The following is an 18,784-nucleotide window of genomic DNA, read 5'->3' as shown; positions in this document are numbered from 1 at the left end:
TCCATTGATGGCCCATTGTCAATGCCAATATCATACCAATGGTTAGCCATTGCAGGTGCACTGGCTACTCCATTCATGCCGCATATTGTCGGTACCAATATTAATCAAATGGTTTATGGGTACATCGGCTACTCCATTCATGTACCATTGATGATGTCAAGATTACACATTTTGTGGCACTGCCTTTGCAGGCCATAAAATGCAGCCCTTTTCATTCTAGCCATATTCGTGACAGCACATCGAACTTGCTGGGACAATAATGGCCTTTCAAATAAGAGTGGCCATAATAATTCAAATTGTCGCTCATGAGCAACCAGTAGATATTCACAAAACAAGGGCATGGTTCACAAAAAGATAATATTTATTGCAATTGTTACTATAGACGGCAGTTGTTACTAGCCAGCGCTGAGGGCACACACAGCCGCAGTTAGCGGGGCAGTGGCAGGGTTGGTCAGGGCAGGGCGGGCTCTCGGGAAGTGGAAGGGGCCAGGGAGCTGGAGGGCACACTCATAGGCGTAGTGAGGGGGCTGACCCTGCAATTGCATTCACAGGTGGCATGCCTGGTTCGCCAGGGTAGGTTTCAGCATAACGCCTTTTTCTTCCGCCCCCCCCCCCCCTGTCACAGGAACCAGGCAGCCACCTGCGAATAAATGCGTGTGCCTCCAAATCGTCCACCCCAACTTTTTCGCAAATGGCACCTGCACAAAAACAATGAGGAAACAAAATTTACAACACTATTGCGAGGCATATAAAATCGCGCGCATTATTTTAGGAAGATGTAGACAATTCCCGGATTCATGTACCGAAATTCATGGTCAATGAGAAACACTATACTGATGAGTTCCAGATTAATTTCAGCTGCCTTGGGTTTATTAGGATGAAAGACGTACATACATTGCATAGCATGTGCCCTGTTGCATTTTGATCGCCTCCACAGCAACACGGCTGAGACAGCCAGTGTTTCATCCCACACTAGGAATTAGTGCTTGATTGTCGGCTGTCTCCGCATATGACTGGCGCGCTAGGTTTTTGCTGCTCCTACGCTTTCTGCGATGTGCAAACAGTTTATAGTAAATATCGTTACCAAGAGAATGTTCGGCGACCATTTGCATTTTTTAAAATGGCTAGATATAATATACACAAGCGATCTAAGCCCACGACTACTGCACTGACCACTGGTTAGCTGATATACGCTTTTGACTGGTTTTGTGGGTCGTTCACTTAAACGGGAGCTCACTTAAACAGGTAGCTCACAGCTGCATCATTTTTACACATATACTGTTTGTCCAAGCAAATTTGATCCAAGGGATAAAAAAAAACATTTCGGAGGCAGGCAAAGGAAACCAGATACATATTGCTGGAAGCTACCTTGAGCGCCACAGAAAAGGTTTTGTTTGGAATCCTTAATTGACATTATTTACCTAAATTACTGATTATTGACTTACACAATATATGGTGTTGCTACTTTGAAGAGTACCGGCACAAACCACGTTTGAGTATTTGCGATAAAGAACCCTCACGTCTGCATTTTGAACGCCAGATACATTAGGAAACCACGAAAATACAAAAATCAGATTCCTGGACAATACAATTGAGGACTTGGCTTGGCTCGACAGCCCTGTGTAGCGTTAGACCTACAAGTTGCCTATGGTTTCTTCGTCCGCGCCACCACATTGGTCCAACAAGACTGTATTTGTATTTTACAGCTGAAAAATACTGTTCCACTCATTTGTATCCTTACAACTTTGTAGGCATTATCCGGATTGCAAAGTTCGGCGTGCTCATTGTAACTCGAGCCTTCATGTGCGCCAAAGGGCCGACGCGAAGCAACCATCACCAGCATATCACCCTTACTCATGCATGGGGCTAGCCATCATAGCGGCAGGTTGTTTTGTCCGCTCAAAATCATGTTGTGAGCAGCACAATCGAGGTGCGCGAATGGGCTGGTAACGGTTTCGGTATCTACATAACCCGGAATTTATCTGTAGCTGGAAAAAAAGGTACACATGAGGTTTCTAACCGCAAATATTGAAACAGGAGTTTCCGAACGTGCTCACCGACTCTAAGTCCTACTTATTGTCTAAAGTGAATATTTAGTACTTGAAGCGAATAACCTCACTTCCCTACGTACAAAATAAAAATTTTCTGCGCTGTCCTAAGTGGCTGCCAGCAAAAATGCGCCACCGGTTTCCATCGTCTGTTTCTAATGGTTTATTTATAACCCTTGGCTCAAGCTATGGGGCGCAGCAGGTGTAATGTAGCTTGAATAAAACCTGCAAGAGATCATATATATTGGTAGATTTGCAAGGTTTACAGATTTTACTTACAAATTCTACAGGAATCGCGTCACTGCGGCCTTTCTTTAAAATTGACACGTAATAGCGCTGTATTCGTGGCTAAAATAAAGTACTCAACGCATTAATTCAGCTTAGCAAATGCAGCTGTAACAGAAAGTGAGGGCTGGCGACACCAAAGGTGAGCCTAGCTTTCAAATTTTCTTAGATGGCACAACCGTTCGAAATATGGAATATTAAAAAAAGCCCTTGATATTGGCTTTCTCACAGCGTATTATGGGTGCCTTAGATAAACATAATCGAGGTCCCATGGCCATCTTTCGTTTCCAATAAAATTCTTATATGTGGTGGGCAAATAGCTAGACACAATAGAATTAACCTTAGGTTTTCAAGATACGCGTAGTTTCCTCGAAAAAAATAATTGTATGGTATATCTCTAGAGGTAGAAAACGCTGTTTTTGCCATTTCAAAATGTTGCAAGTTTGGATACCATGATTTTGTCATCTACTCTTTTTTACTCACTAAATGTATGCAGGTTTTATATTTACAAACACTATTAGAAACCCATTTTGTTTTTGCAGTTGAGTTATTAAAAAATCGCAAACTTTTCTTCAGGAGCGATACGCTGCAAAAATATTCATTTTAACCTTATGTACTGGCATATGATGCATTAGGTTGGTTGCACTAAATATGTTTTCACTTCCTGACGCATGTTCTTAATTCCAGGCAGTATCTGGAGCTCCAGACCACTAGGTGTGTTCTCCACAACGCATCAAAATTCCTCAGAATTCGAAAACAGCAATAAAGGGCAAATTTGCTGTCATTCAAAAAAGATGATCTTCGATTTTTATTCAAATCCCTCTCAAAAATCTTCAGTACCTCAAAAATATCACGGACTAAAAAGTGTTGCGTTATACTGTTTATATATATAACATTAAATAATAAACCGAGTGCTTGTGCTGATAATGGCCAAACTCAGCCTGCATTCTTGCAAGATCCAATAATATCTTGGCACAGAAAATATTTCTCTACAATATCTAGGTTCCATTCTTTATTTCTGAAAAAATTTGAAGCTCTAGATTTGTGTGTGTATCTGCATATTATTTTGAAATTGGACAAAAGTAAGAAAATGGTAAAATAAGGAAAACTGATTAGAATTGAAGAAACGGCCGCAACATCAATTTTTATCAAAATCTGTGGAAACAATGCAAAGTACTTTGTCAATTTGAGTCAGTAAATATATTGAATTCTGCAAAATGTAATATTAGAAATATAAAAATGCTTGTTTTTGTTCTATAGATATGCTTATATGGCTCCCCCTTATGGAGTAGGCATCAAAACTTCAATTTAGTATTTGCTGAATTTAGTTACATTTTGCCTTAAGTAAAATTTAAAACCTTGTCAGCGCTTATACACCCTTTTTCTGCTTCTGGGACAAATACTTAATATAGCTTAAAATGGTATTAATTCACTATGTCTGTCAATTTCATGGCAGAACGCAGGTGAAGGCTGAGCTTTTTCTCTGTCCTGCATTCTTTTTTATTGTTAGGTGCATTAGTATTCAATCTAGGCTATTAATATATTATTCCATTTCTCAGCTTTGACCACCACTAACAATACTATATTTTTGAAGATGATTTTTCAATGTGTAATTTTTATAATTACAATCATAAGCAAATCACTTTCCAGCATAATACTTTTGGTGGCGTCACAGAGAACACACATAGCAGTTTAGAGCTCCAAATTCTGCCTTAAATTAACAACATGACCTGCGTAGTAAACATAGAATGTTTTAGTGCAAACAACGCAACGCGTCACGCCAGTATGTAAGGTGGAACATTACCGTTTTTGTAGCGCGTTGTTCTAGAAGCAAAGTTTGCGATTTTTTACTAAATCAACTGCATCAATGAAACACACTTTTAATACTTCTTATACAAGTAAACGTTACCCAAATGCGGTGAGTAAAAAACAGTGGATGACAAAATTTTACGCAACCAGCCGGCCTCCAAACGTGCAACTTTTTGAAACGACAAAAATGGCGTTTTCCAGCTTTAGTGATAGGCGTTTTTTTTTTCGAGCATGCTACGCCGCATCTGGCAAACCTAAGGGTCATTCCTTTGTGTCGAGACATTAGCCCACGACATATGAAAATTTAATTAAAAAAAATGGTTATGGCACCGCGATTACTGTTCCAGTCCGAAGACATCCATATTTGTTTTCATTTCGTCTCTTCAAACAGGCTGGTTTAGCCAATGCAGTGAATACAAATATCATGGCATATATTAAAGATTTTCGCGCTATACGTTATACCTAAAGCCACCTATATTGTCACAACTGTCATACATTATTTGTAGCTGAAACAACATCACAAAAGGGATTCGATTGCAAATTGTTCGCTAGTTAAATAGATGTACGAGATGACACACGTATACTTTGTGGAATCAGTTCAGTTCAGTTCAGTCGTTCAGTCGTGTCCGACTCTTCGTGACCCTATTGACCATGTCACGCCACGCTTTCCGGTCTCTCACTATCTTCCTAACATCACATAACTTCATCTGCAGTGCCTCGAGGATGCCATCTAACCATCGCGTTCGCTGCCTACCCCTTCTCCGGCAACCCTCAACCTTTCCCAACATCAAATCTTTCTCCAGCGACTCCTCTCTTCTCATCAGATGACCAAAGTAGCTGAGCTTTAACTTTAGAATTTGACCCTCCAATGAGCAGTCAGGGTTTATGGTCGACAATATTGACTGATTTGATCTTCTGGCAGTCCAAGGAACTCTCAAGAGTCTTCGCCAGCACCACAATTCAAACGCGTCAATTCTTCGGCGGTCAGCCTTTTTCACAGTCCAACTCTCGCATCCATACATCACAACTGGAAAGACCATAGCACGAGTTATACGGATCTTGGTTGGCAGACTAATGTCTCTGCTCTTTACTAGGCGGTCAAGGCTAACCATTGCTCTCTTTCCCAGAAGCAGGCGTCTCCTAATTTCATGGCTGCAGTCTCCTTCCGAGGTAATCTTGGAGCCCAAGAAGAGAAAATCTGTCACTGCTTCCACTTCTTGTCCCTTGATGCTCCAGGACTTGATAGGGCAAGACGCCATGATCTTTGTCTTTTTAATGTTCAGTTTAAGCCCAAACTTCTCACTCTCTTCTTGTACGCGCATCAGAAGTCTCTTGAGTTCCGCTTCACTTTCTGCAATTAAAGTGGTATCATCCGCATATCTAAGGTTGTTGATACGTTTTCCAGCAATCTTCACTCCAGCTGAAGACTCGTCCAGACCGGCCTTCCTCATGATGCACTCTGCATATAGGTTAAATAGGCAGGGCGACAGTATGCAGCCTTGCCTCACTCCTTTCTCAATCGGAAACCAATCAGTAAGACCATGCCCAGTTCTGACTGTGGCCTCTTGCCCTTCATACAGGTTCCTGAGGAGACAGATGAGGTGAATTGGAACTCCCATCTCTTGGAGAGCTTGCCACAATCTGCTGTGATCTACGCAGTCAAACGCTTTCGCATAATCAATAAAGCAGAAGTAGATGGGTTTCTGGAACTCTCTTGCTTTTCCATGATCCAGCGAAGGTTGGCAACTTGGTCTCTAGTTCCTCTGCCCTTGCGAAACCCAGCTTGCACGTCCGGAAGCTCCCGATCCACATACTGCTGCAGCCTACCTTGGAAGATTTTCAACATCACCTTGCTAGCATGCGAAATAAGCGCGATCGTGCGGTAGTTGGAACAATCCTTGGCACTGCCTTTCTTTGGAATGGGGATGTAAACTGACCTCCTCCAATCCTGTGGCCACTGCAGGGTTGTCCAAATCTTCTGACATAATGTATGCAGAATTTTAACAGCGTCATGGTTGAGGTTTTGAAGCAACTCAGCTGGAATGCTATCAATTCCGCTAGCTTTGTTCTTAGCAAGGCTGGCTAAGGCCCATTCAACTTCACTCTTCAGGATGCCCGGCTCAAGATCAGTTATCACAACCGTCTTATGTTGGGTTTGCACATTCGAGTCCTTCTTGTACAGTTCTTCTGTGTATTCCTGCCACCTCTTCTTTATCTCTGCGGCTTCAGTGAGGTCCTTGCCTCGTTTGTCCTTTATCACGCCCATCTTAGCACAGAAGTTTCCTTTGATATCTTTGATTGTCTTATACAGAGCTCTTGTGTTCCTTAATTGGCTGTTGTCCTCAACTGCTTGGCACTGTATGTTCAAGAAGGCATTCTTATCTCTCCTTGCTATTTTCTGAAAATCCGCATTGAGAACCTTGTATCTTTCTTTTTCCCCCATAACTTTTGCCATCCTCCTTTCCTCAGCTATTTGCAAAGCCTCTTCAGATAACCAGTTTACGTTCTTGCATTTCTTTTGCTTTGGAACTACCTTAGTAGCAACTTCTTGTATTATATCACGAACATCAGACCACATCTCTTCGGGCTCTTTGTCTTCTAGATATAATTCTTGAAATCGATTCCTCACTTCCACAGCATATTCTAATGGAACTTGATCCAGACTATACCTGAAAGGCCTTCTAGTTTCCTGCGTTTTCCTCAATCGAAGCTTAATCTTGGCAACAAGAAGCTGATGATCGGTGCCACAATCGGCCCCAGGCCTTGTTTTTACTGCTTGTATAGCGCTTCTCCATCTCTGCCGGCAAATAATATAATCGATCTGATTCCTGTACAGACCGTCCGGTGAAGTCCATGTGTACAGGCGCCTCTTGTGCTGTTGAAAATGAGTATTCGCTATGGTCAGGTTGTTTTCTTGACAAAACTCTACTAGCCTCTGCCCAGCTTCATTTGGCTCACCAAGACCGAACTTGCCTGTAATTCCGGATATTTCTTCACTCCCTACCTTGGCATTCCAATCTCCTATGAGAAAAACGACGTCTGATGATGGGGTGCGGTCTAAAAGGCATTGTAGGTCCGCATAAAATCTCTCAACGTCAGCTTCTTCAGCAGTAGTGGTCGGTGCATAGACTTGGATAACTGTTATGTTGAAAGGGTGACCTAGGATCCGAAGTGAAATCATTCGGTCGTTTTTGGGGTTGTACCCTAGCACTGCTTTGCCCATTCTTCTGTTTACTATGAGAGCGACCCCATTCCTTCTCTTGGATTCGTGCCCACAATAAAAGACATAATGGTCGCCGGAGTTAAATTCTCCCATTCCGGTCCACTTGAGCTCGCTGATACCCAAGATATCAATGTTCAATCTGTCCATTTCTCGCTTGACGATATCCAGTTTACCTTGCGTCATAGATCTTACATTCCATGTTGCTATGTGATACATCTCCTTGCAACATCGGACTTTCCGGTCGCTTCCCGACACATCCACAACTGAGCGTCCTTTTGGCTTTAGCCCAGCCGCTTCATTCGTCCTGGAGCTACTAGGAATCGCCCTTTGTTCATCCCCAGTAACATGTGGGACGCCTTCCAACCTGGGGGGCTCATCTTCCGGCGCCATATCATTAATGGTATTGTGACTGGCCATAGGGTTTTCTTGGCAGGAAATACTGGAGTGGGTTGCCATTACCTTCTCCAGTGAATCACATTTTGTCAGAACTCTCTGCCGTGACCTGTCTATCTTGGGTGGCCCTACACAGCAGAGCTCACGACTTCATCGAGTTTCGCAAGCCCCTCCGCCACGACAAGGCAGTGATCCATGAAGGGGACTTTGTGGAATACAATTTAGGAAAGAGCAGATACAAACTACAGGCGAATAATGCTATGATATGGAGCATATGTATTACTCCGATTAACAGTAAAAAAATCAACATTTAACATATTAATATATTCGACAAACTATTGTATGCTCACATAGGAACACAATTAATGAGCTCATCCACGCTTCTAATGTCTGTGGGCATTAGATGTGTGGATGACTTCGTTTTATTCCAATTCGTGCGTCACTCAAAATAATTGAACGAGAAAAAAGTTAATATCTACAGAATTTTCAGTGAGTATACCACAAATTATACTAAGGTGCTTCATATATGTCACATCACCTAGCAAGTGTAATGGGATAACAGAAGTAATCAGACTCTAACCCTGATCAGCACTTCGCTTTTGCGCCATCTTTGTAAGTTTTTAGGCAGGCTTTTCACTGATTATCCTCTTCTTTATGCCCCTGCTACCTACAGGACACCAATCTTCTGGGGGTACCGAACTGTTGGTTTTCGCACCAGTGATACAACTTAATCGATCCATTTATACGTAGAAAACACTCTCGATGCGCACCTAAAAAAATGAAAGCATGTATGTGTAGGCGAAATCATTCACCGGCGATTTAATAATATGATTTGAACAATGAAATCAAAGGATCACACTCGAAGTAACAAAAAAGTGATGGAGAGATAGGAATTGAAGCAATGAAAGGCGTTTGCTTTCTGCAAAAAGCCAATAGCAAGAGGTCCACCGCCTATAAGAATAGGCAATCAAAATAAGGCATATTTAAAGGTGCATGCAGCAGTTACAGTGATGCAGTGCTACCTTTTTTTAGGCAGGCTTTTCCGCTGATTTTCTTCTTCTTTATTGCCCTTCCAACCACAGGACACATATCTTCTGGGGGTTGTCGGTTTTCACACCAGTGATACAACTCAATCGATCCATTTCTACGTAGAAAACGCTCCCGATGCGCATCTAAAAAAAATGAAAGCATGTATGTGCAGGCTAAATCATTCACACATGATAAAACAACATGATTTGAACAATGAAATCAAATGATCACACCCAGAGCAACAAGAAAGTGGTGGAGAGATAGAAATTGAAGCAATAAAAGACTGTTGCTTACTGAACAAAGCCTATAGCAAGAGGTCCTGCGTCTATAAGAATAGGCAATAAATTAAGGCACGTTTATAGGTGCATGCAGCAGTTAAAGCGATGCAGTGTTACCTTTCTTTTTCACTGCAGTGCTTGGTATAAATATTACAGCAATTGCTAGGCATCTCAGGTAGCCCCATTGAAAACTTCATCCAAGGTACCTAGGAGCAGTGGCGTGTTACTTGCAGCTGTTAACGGAAAGACAGGCTATCCTATGAGTGCATGCGCATTTCCTCCTTTTTGTACCTTGAATAAAAGCGACTGAACAGTGAGTATTGTAAGAGGTGCAGCGTCCCTAGGAATGGGGAACAAAATTAAGTTTACTAGTAAACAGAGGTACAAAAAGAAGCGAATATACCTGCAATAATAGCATGATGGCCTACCTTTTGATCAACAGCTGCAAACAACCTGTCACTGCCAGTCGGTTCTTTAGATAGGCTTATCAATGCCAGAGCTTAAAGCTAAGAGCAATATGAGTAATATTTATTGCGGTCACGGCCGTAAACAATTCTAGCGGAACACACCATTACTGTAACTATTCAACCGCCCATTTATACATATCGTTCATTAAAGAACCATGCACATCATATTAAGTTGCTCTTTTCTACTCCCAAATGATTTCCTATAGAATTAGAATACGTGGATCGCTGCTTCGGTTTCAACATTCTTGCACGATGGCTATGGCGTGCACTTCATGCATACGGTACGGCACGTGAGGTACAAAGAGCTGTAATTGCCGAACAGGCGGACCTGACGTCCTCTCCCATTTCGCCTGAAAGTGCGCGCCGTGATCGAGCGCCTCGCGAGCAATATTTATTTATTTATTTATTTATACAAGTACCTGCAGCGCCCAGGGGCATTATAGCAGGGGGGCAGTAACGGAAAAAAATACCTAAAATGAGCATGTTACAATACCGAAAGTATACAGTAAAGCACATTTGTTTAACAATAAAAAGAACAACACTGAAAATGTGAGTGCGAGAAACAGGTTTAAAAGGGTGGAAAGCTACTACGACAAATTGGACCCCAGGAAAGACTGAAAATGTTTACCTGTTTTACATTGTGCTATGCTCTTAGGAAGACTATTCCAAAGTGAAGAAGTGTGAGGAAAAAAGGAATTACGGAACACATCAGTTCGACATCGCGTTACAAGAACTTTCAGCTTATGGTCGCGGCGTTCAGAGATAAAATGTGGAGGTAGAATGTACAAGGTCTTGTTTATTCCCGTAAGATCAGAGTATATTTGGTAAAAAAGTTCTAATTTTGCGGTTAGTCTCCGGTGAGCCAATGTTTTCCATCTAAGGTTTTCTTTAATTAATGTGATGCTACTACGGAAGTTATAGTTGCCGGAAACAAACCTGGCAGCGCGGTTTTGGATGCGTTCAAGTTTTTCCACAAGGTAAGAGCTTTGAGGGTCCCATGCCGCACAAGCATACTCGAGTATAGGACGGACGTTAGTTACGTATAGCTGTTCTTTTACTTTTGTGGGGGCTTTATAAAAATTTCGTCTAATGAGATTTAGCGTTCTAGATGACTTTAAGGTTAAATATTCTATGTGTCGGTTCCACGTCAAATTTTCTGAAAAATAGACCCCTAGATACTTGTAATGTTGGACCTTTTCAAGTGGTAGCCCGTCCAAATTATAGACTGATCTCACGGGAAGACGTTTACGGGAAAATGACACATACTGGCATTTAGCAGTGTTCAAAGACATGCCCCATTTAGTGCACCAACAATGAATTTTGTTCAGATCACTCTGTATACTACTTACATCAAGATCATTTCGTATATTCCTGTAAATGGCACAATCGTCAGCATATAATCTCACTTTACATTCAAGCCCTTCAACAATGTCATTTATAAAGACTAGAAATAGCAAAGGCCCCAAAACAGACCCTTGGGGCACACCAGAGGTTACGGTGACATTCGTTGAATTAGTACCATTGATTACAACATTTTGAGTTCGCCCAGATAAGTAACCTCTAATCCAGTCTACTACTTCAGGGTGTATACAGAGAGAAGATAATTTATATAACAATAAAGCATGAGGAACGGTATCAAAGGCTTTGCGGAAATCCAAAAAGATGCAGTCTACCTGAAAACCAAGATCAAAATAATAAAAGAGATCATGAGAAAATTCTACCAGTTGAGCCGTGCACGACAAGCCAGGCCTGAAGCCGTGTTGAGCATTTGAGAAGAAATTATTGTTTTGGAGATGTTTCATCACAGAACTGTAAATAATGTGTTCTATAGTTTTGCAGCATATGCATGTAAGAGAGATTGGTCTGTAGTTTTGCAATGCCTTTTTGGGACCACTTTTGTGGACTGGGATGACATTTGCTGCCTTCCAGTCTGCAGGTAAAGAAATGCTGTATAGTGATTTATTAAACAAGGCTACTAAGAAATGCGCAATTTCTTGTGAGCAAGCTTTCAATACATGCGACGGGATGGCATCAGGCCCACTGGCTGATTTGTTTTTTAGGCTAGAAAGTAACTTGAGGACACCATTATATGTGACAGTAACCGCGGGCATGTCCTCGTAGGCTTTTTCTTGTGCTTCAGGCAATTCACCAGAGAATGCGGCAGTAAAGACGGATTGAAAATAAAAATTGAAACAGCAGGCCTTCTCATAATCGTCGGACACTGTCTTCTCGTCAACTAACAAAGTAGGGACAGAGGTCACCTCTTTACTATTGATTTTAATAAATTTCCCAAATTCTTTTGGATTTTCTCTTAACCTTGTATCAAGCGATTAAATATAAATATGTTTATTTACCTTTATTTCTTGCTTAATTTTGTAGCTTATCTGGCGCATTTCCTGGAAAACAGACTGCTTGTGATTTCTTATATATGTGGCATACAGACGGCGTTTCTTATTAATTAATGCCCGAATTTTCTTATCCACCCATGGCTTATCATTCCGGCGTCTACGTGTAATAATTTTTGAAGGGATGTGTTGCTCAATTACAGCCATTAGTTTATCTCTGAAAAGAATCCAAGCTCCATCTATATCCAGTGACTGGATGACTTCATAAAAAAGAGGGTAGAAACTAGAAAGTTCTCTTGAAATTGACGTGTAATCACCTCGGTCGTAAGAAAACACTTTCCTGGGATGTTTGTGGGCAGATCTGACTGAAGTGGTAGAGCACGTGGCCACAACACTGTCATGGTCACTGATACCAGGGATGACAACTACATCTTTAATCAATGACTCAGAGTTAGCAAAAAACAAATCCAAGGTACTCTCACTATCATGACCTCGTCTGGTGCTCTCAGTCACGAATTGGGTCAGGTCATTAGTTGTAATAAACTCTGAAAAAGCTAGAGATAAGGTAGTCGAATCAGCCAAAACAGGTTTCCCCTTATTCCAGTGAACGGCAGGCATATTAAAGTCTCCTCCAAGTATATAATCACTATTTATGGTAGTTAAAAAGCTTGATAACTCACTAAATGATTCTGGACTAGAAGAACCAGGAGGCCGGTAAAAGGACCCAATAGCGATGTAACTGCCATGGTTAAGTCTAATCCTGCACCACACAGATTCAGAATTATCAAAAGAGCTAGGTAACTCACTACTCTGAAGGCATTCATCTATAAGGACAAAAACACCACCACCATGTGTGTTTCTATCACACCGGTAAACTTCATAGCCACAAGGAAAGACTTCGATATCTGCAACGGATTCATGAAGCCAAGATTCAGTCCCGATAATAACATGTGGTCGAACAGAGGAAAGCAATGCAGCAAATTCGTCTACCTTATTTTTCAAACTTCGGCAGTTAACTAGCAAAATACTAAGCGGAAGGCTGCAAGGAGAATTAGATTTTGCACTGGCGCACAAAGCTTTAGACTTTGAGCAGTGGTTGACATTTAGCTATCTATTTATTTCCGTCACCATGTCATCTCCGCTATCGTAGACAAAAATTTTGTTGCCTATATGTAGTTTGTCGAAACGCAGTTTGAATGAGAGGTTCGTGGTTTGAGCATATTCGTACAGTTTTGAGCGAGCGCGTCTAACAGCGGGACTGAAATCCTCACGAATAGCATATCGTTTACCCTTTAGCTTTGATCCGCACGACAACAGTAGTTCTTTTGCTTTAAACCTACAGAAATTTACAATAATCGGCCGGTTCTTTCCTTCACGAAAAGTTCCGAGCCTGTGAGCACGTTCGATATCATCTGCGTGGGTGATCTGGTCAAGCTCAGTTTGGAAAAACGCGATAACATTTTTCTCAGATTCTTTCCAACTTTCATTTTCACAGTCAGATAAGCCAAAAACTATCAAGTTATTTCTGCGTGTCCTGTTATTTGCATCCTCGAGGGACGATTTCGCGTTTACCAGTCTACGCCGATTATCTGAGGCGCCTTCTTTGACTGCAAGTAAATCATTTTGCAGTACAGCGACTGAGTTTTGAAGTTCCTGCAGCGAACAAGCAAGAGCATTCTGTTCCTTCATAACTACTTCAAGATCGGCAAGAAAGCGTGTCTGTCCCTGCTCTAACCTGCGGACAACTGCATAAATGCCCTCAATAGTACATGCATCAATACTACCACTGTCCGGACTAGGGCCAGGATTTAATTCAACATCTCCCGAGAGGAGTAAAAGCAATGCAGAGAAAGCACGATGGGACAAAGTACGTAAACCCATGCATTTCTTAACCCACTCCAACAGACTGTCGGGGCACGACACCGCAATCACACATCGGTTAGAGCACCGGTAACAAGAAGCAGGGTTTCGATAACCAACCTGTGCGAGAAGACGCGGTAAGCTCATGTCGACAGCGGTGTAGCGCCCCGGCAGCAGAACGTCAATGCGGCGTTTAAGTAGAGCCTCCGCCCCCCTGGTATCAGTTGACGAGGGTGGTTGCCAGTCCAGATAAGTGAATGTATCCAGAGTTGGCGCTTGTTCGTTGTTTTCCGGGAAAGGCGATGTTCGCACGGCCTCGCGTGCGTCCGTTGAAGAAGATGAAGACGGGGCCAAGCATCCGGCCACATTGAAGAAGCCGTCGCCTGGCCATGGAATCAGCAGGGCTCCGAAAAGCACCTGTGCGAGAAGACGCGGTAAGCTCATGTCGACAGCGGTGTAGCGCCCCGGCAGCAGAACGTCAATGCGGCGTTTAAGTAGAGCCTCCGCCCCCCTGGTATCAGTTGACGAGGGTGGTTGCCAGTCCAGATAAGTGAATGTTTTATTTTTATTTTTAAACCATGTATCACCAACTCGCCCGCTTTGCCATTCTGTTGAAATGTTGTCGGAATTAAATGCCGCGGTTTGCGTCCAGCGCACGTGTATTCAACCCTAAAAATGAAGAATTTGTTTTGATTGAATGATCAACGGAAAATATTCACTTCGGCAGCCCATTAAAGCTGCGTTTTTAGGATGGCAATGACAATTGCGAGATCAGGGGACAAAGTGGTCCATCGTGGGCAGTTTTCATACAGGGATAGCTAATACTGGAAAAACACAAGACAAATTGCAATGGTCCATTACAGCCAGTTTAAAAAAACGGAACTGTCAACGTCGGAAGAACACAGGACACCTTGGTCCATTGTAGCCAGTTTTAAAAACTGAACGGGCAACGCCGGAAGAACACCTGACAACATGGTCCATCGTAGCCAGCTTTAAAAAAGGAACGGCCAACGACGGCGGAACACAGGACAACTTGGTCCATTGTAGCCATCTTTAAAAAACTGAACATCCAATACTGGAAGAACAGAGGATAACATTGTCCATTGTAGCCGTGTTTAAAAACCGGAACATCCAGTGCAGGAAGAACACAGGACGACTTGGTCCATTATAGCCAGTTTTAAAAAACGGAAAACCCAATGACGGAGGAACGCAGGACAGCTTGGCCCATTATAGCCAGTTCTAAAACCCGGTGCGACCATTATTGGAGGAACAACGGCAATCTCGGTCCAATATAGACATTATGTACGTACGGCAGTGCCAATATCGGGAACTCACTGTACATCTTGGCCCAAGCTAGCCAGTGTCGGCTACTGGCAGCGCCAACACTGGGAGAGCGTTGGCTAGTCTGGGCCATTGTTGGACATTGTGCTGACTGGCATATCCTATGTTGGGAGCATGCTGGTTAGGCTGGCCCAATGTAGGGCCACTGTTTGCCGTCGTACTTACAACACTGGCCCAATGCTTTGTGCTGCCTGGGGCCCTTGTCATATATTAGCGCTACAGATCATGGCTTTGGATCTAGACTGCAGCACATAGTTGGTTTAGTTTAGCTGTTTAGCAGATTACTCTCCCCACTAGTTCTTATTTCACATTCATTAAGCTCTCAAAATGTTTTCTAATGCTTTTCTTTGAGTCAATGGCTGTGGGCTTCTTTCTCATTTAGTGTTGTAGAGCACATAAAGCTCCTATTTTCATAATCTGCTAACTACATGCTTTAGAGGCTCGTTGTGGTACGCTTAACATTTCAGTAGCCATTATAGCCCATAAGGACCGGTAGTAGCCACAGAGACGGATCATGAAAGGGAAAGAAATAGCAGTATAAGAACAGGTGAAGGCAATTGGAAAGGACTCGCAGAATGACTAGCAGCTTGCCGGAATTGCTCAAGAGTAAAGTATATAACTGTTGAATCTTACCTGCACTCACCTATAGGGCTGAAAAGAGGGCTACGAAAAGCGTTCTACATCAGTTGAAGACCACCCAAAGAGCTTTGCACCCAAAAATAGTACATGTAATTTTAAGAGATAGGATGCTCGTGGAGTGGTTAAGAAAAATATCTCAAGTAATGACTTTCTAGTGAAAATCAAGAAGAAAAAATGCATGTCCAGAGCATGTAGTTAAAAGAAAGAATAACCGATGATCGCTAACGGAAACTCTATTCCAAGTGAAGGAATGCGTAACAAGTGGCGGCAGAAAGTTAGGTGCGCGGATGAGGTGAAAATGTTCGCAGTGTCACACGATCCTAAATTTGGTTTCACTGCTATATATATTTATGTATTATTTGGTCTCATACTTGGATATGTAATTTAATTATAGCATCTGCTAGCACCTCGTTTCAAACGGAACGCTCCTATATTCCATCCATTCATCCATCCATTCATCCGTCCGTCCGTCCGTCCGTCTGTCCGTCCATCCATCCATCCATCCATCCATCTATCCACATACATACATACATACATACATACATACATACATACATACATACATACATACATACATACATACATACATACATACATACATACATACATACATACATACATACATACATACATACATACATACATACATACATACATACATACGTCCGTCCGTCCGTCCGGACGCAGCTAGTACAAGGCCGGGTAATTTACTAATATTTGAAAGGCCTCCGCCCTGCACTGAGTATATGTCGGCTGATGCTGATGATGATCATAAAATAACAATTCCACAGGAAGACAGGGAAGCACCGCGATATTACGAGAAATTAGATCTGCAATTATTATGTAGAGCTCAGCAGCTATGGGGGATTTGGCACAGATCCATGATATTGTGGTGCTACCTGGACCAGCTAGGAGACGAATGAGAAAACAAGTGCTCAATATCACCTGGCAAATTTATCAGCAAATACAATATATAGAAAGCAATATGACAAAAATATATAAATTGTGTAGGCTTCGCCTCAAGACTGTGGGAGAAGCACATTTAACATCGGCTTTGCTTAGAACGAAATTTGTAAAACTGTTTTGTGTTAAAACATCCTAACTCTAAATTATTATTACTGTAACAAATGTATGCAATGCAAACGAATGTTCGTAATACGCACCACAACGCGACCACTGGTAGCTCATGAGGCCTATGCGTGTATGTCCATTTTGACATGTAGAAGACCTGAGTTTGAACCTCGATGCCTTCATATCTACTGCATTGATTATTGGCTGCGTTTTAAATGTGGATTTTGTCATGTCCGCGGTATTCTTGAAGATGACAGGCGTTTGCGAACACAAGAGCTATTTATTAGAGCTCGACTCGAACGGTGCGCGCTTGCGGCCGCTCATCGGCGCAGTCCGAAGTCATCCCCCCCTCCAGACACGGCTGGCCGGTGAAGACATTAGAGTGCTAGGGGAAAGGCGGAATGGAACGTCGAGAGGGTCGTTGGTCCTTCGTCTCCACGCGCAACCACTAAGAAGACAACACCGTGGCGGGAATCGCGCACTGGTTGAGCGGTTCATTGTTCCCCCGTCTACGCCCAAGGCACAACATATTTCTTAAACTTCTAGCGCGCGGTCATGTGCTATTGAATTCTCAACCCTGTGGATCAATCAGGTTTTTGTCTGCTGGAATATTCCCTACACCCTGGTGCCAACAACTACAACTATGATGCCGATTGCTTATCGAACGAACGGGGTTGATACTCTTCTCTTAAATCTCTTAAAATCCAAAGGAGCAAAAACATCGCATGTGCCGCTCAGTTCACGTTGAAGACGCTCCAGGCAATGCAATGCACATGAACATAAAGACTCAAACCGTAGATTTGACTCCTAGATAACCTATCTTGAGAATCTATTTTACTATTCATTGTGTTTCAATTATGAATTTCCTTTACGGGGTCGTTTTCTTCTGGCTAGTTGTAACCGGTTCCTGGACAGCACATGGCATGTGCTACTTTTGCATTTGGTATTGATTTATTTTTTACACATTTCGTGTCCCAATAAATTTTATTGGTTGATAGTGAGCCCTTTTTTGTCTTCATTTGTCTCCGTGCTCATCGTTGTGATGCCACAATAACCGATCAGAGGTACTAATGCTACAACCCAGTCACCGCACCATGCCACGATTGAGGCGAAACTAGTACATAAACGACAGTACTACCAATCACTAAGTTGATGTTGGCTAGCCGGTGATTTATGATAAAAATGGGCAGCGCCAAAGAAACAGGGACACAATAAAAGACAGAGGACAGGCTCTCACGTTACTACCCTTTTTTGATAGAGTACCAAATTATGTATAGTGAGAACAACGTTGAACAGTCTAACCCATACAACATTCTGTAGCAAACTCTATTAATACTATTGTCAATTTCAATTTTTATTGGTGCACTAATGCGTGCTACAGAAGTCTCGTCTATCCTGGACACTCAGTTGTGGCAGTTTATGCATCCCTGTGCATGGCACACTTACCAGATCTTCAGGTAGCAGATGATGACCAGCATTTATAAACTGTCTGTGGCCGCAACGACATCTGGAGACGCAGAACCTTTGAGCCGCCATTCAGGGGAATTATTGCTTCAACTAGTGTACATGATTGCGTCTGTATTCTAAGGAGTAAATTGCAACAGAAAACAAGAACCATATCTTCAAAACCTTCAGGGCTGAGGCTACCTATACGAGTCTCGACAACTCGTACTTTCAGGGGCTTTTCTGATGCGCTCAAAACAAGGGGCTGGTTTAAATAAAAGTTTACATATTTCTAATACGGGAGTAATTACTCACTGACATCCACATATGTGCCACCCTACGGCTAAAAAGAAAAGCTATACAGCTTATTCAGAAGCTTCATTATTAAAAAAAGTTTCGACCTGCTCCACAGACCAGGACGAATTCCCCTTAAAGTTTGACTCATTACATGCACCACAATTATGGCGCACGCATTATAATCAAGAATAACAAAGAACCCGATTAACCTTTGTAACAATATCTTCGTGCGAAATATGTTAATTTATTGAAAATT

The 18,784-nt window shown here is 42.3% G+C and overlaps 1 long non-coding RNA gene across 2 annotated transcripts; it reads right to left on the bottom strand.

Annotated features, from left to right (window-relative positions):
* Positions 1-343: 343 nt before the first annotated feature.
* On the bottom strand, positions 344-8,924 carry LOC146177970 (uncharacterized). 2 transcript variants are annotated; one of them, XR_014701121.1, is made up of 2 exons: positions 8,781-8,924; positions 344-698 (listed from the first exon to the last, which is right to left on the bottom strand). It is a non-coding gene; the product is annotated as an uncharacterized LOC146177970 (long non-coding RNA). The 2 variants fall into 2 exon arrangements; XR_014701122.1 differs by lacking the exon at positions 8,781-8,924 and adding an exon at positions 895-3,778.
* Between the last annotated feature and the right edge of the window lie 9,860 nt (positions 8,925-18,784).

The sequence above is a fragment of the Amblyomma maculatum genome, chromosome 10 (assembly GCF_055883805.1).
Source record: "Amblyomma maculatum isolate TAMU_Amacu chromosome 10, ASM5588380v1, whole genome shotgun sequence".
NCBI classification, from domain to species: domain Eukaryota; kingdom Metazoa; phylum Arthropoda; class Arachnida; order Ixodida; family Ixodidae; genus Amblyomma; species Amblyomma maculatum.
Note: the sequence above shows the minus strand (reverse complement) of the source record. Positions and strands in the feature narration are given on the sequence as shown.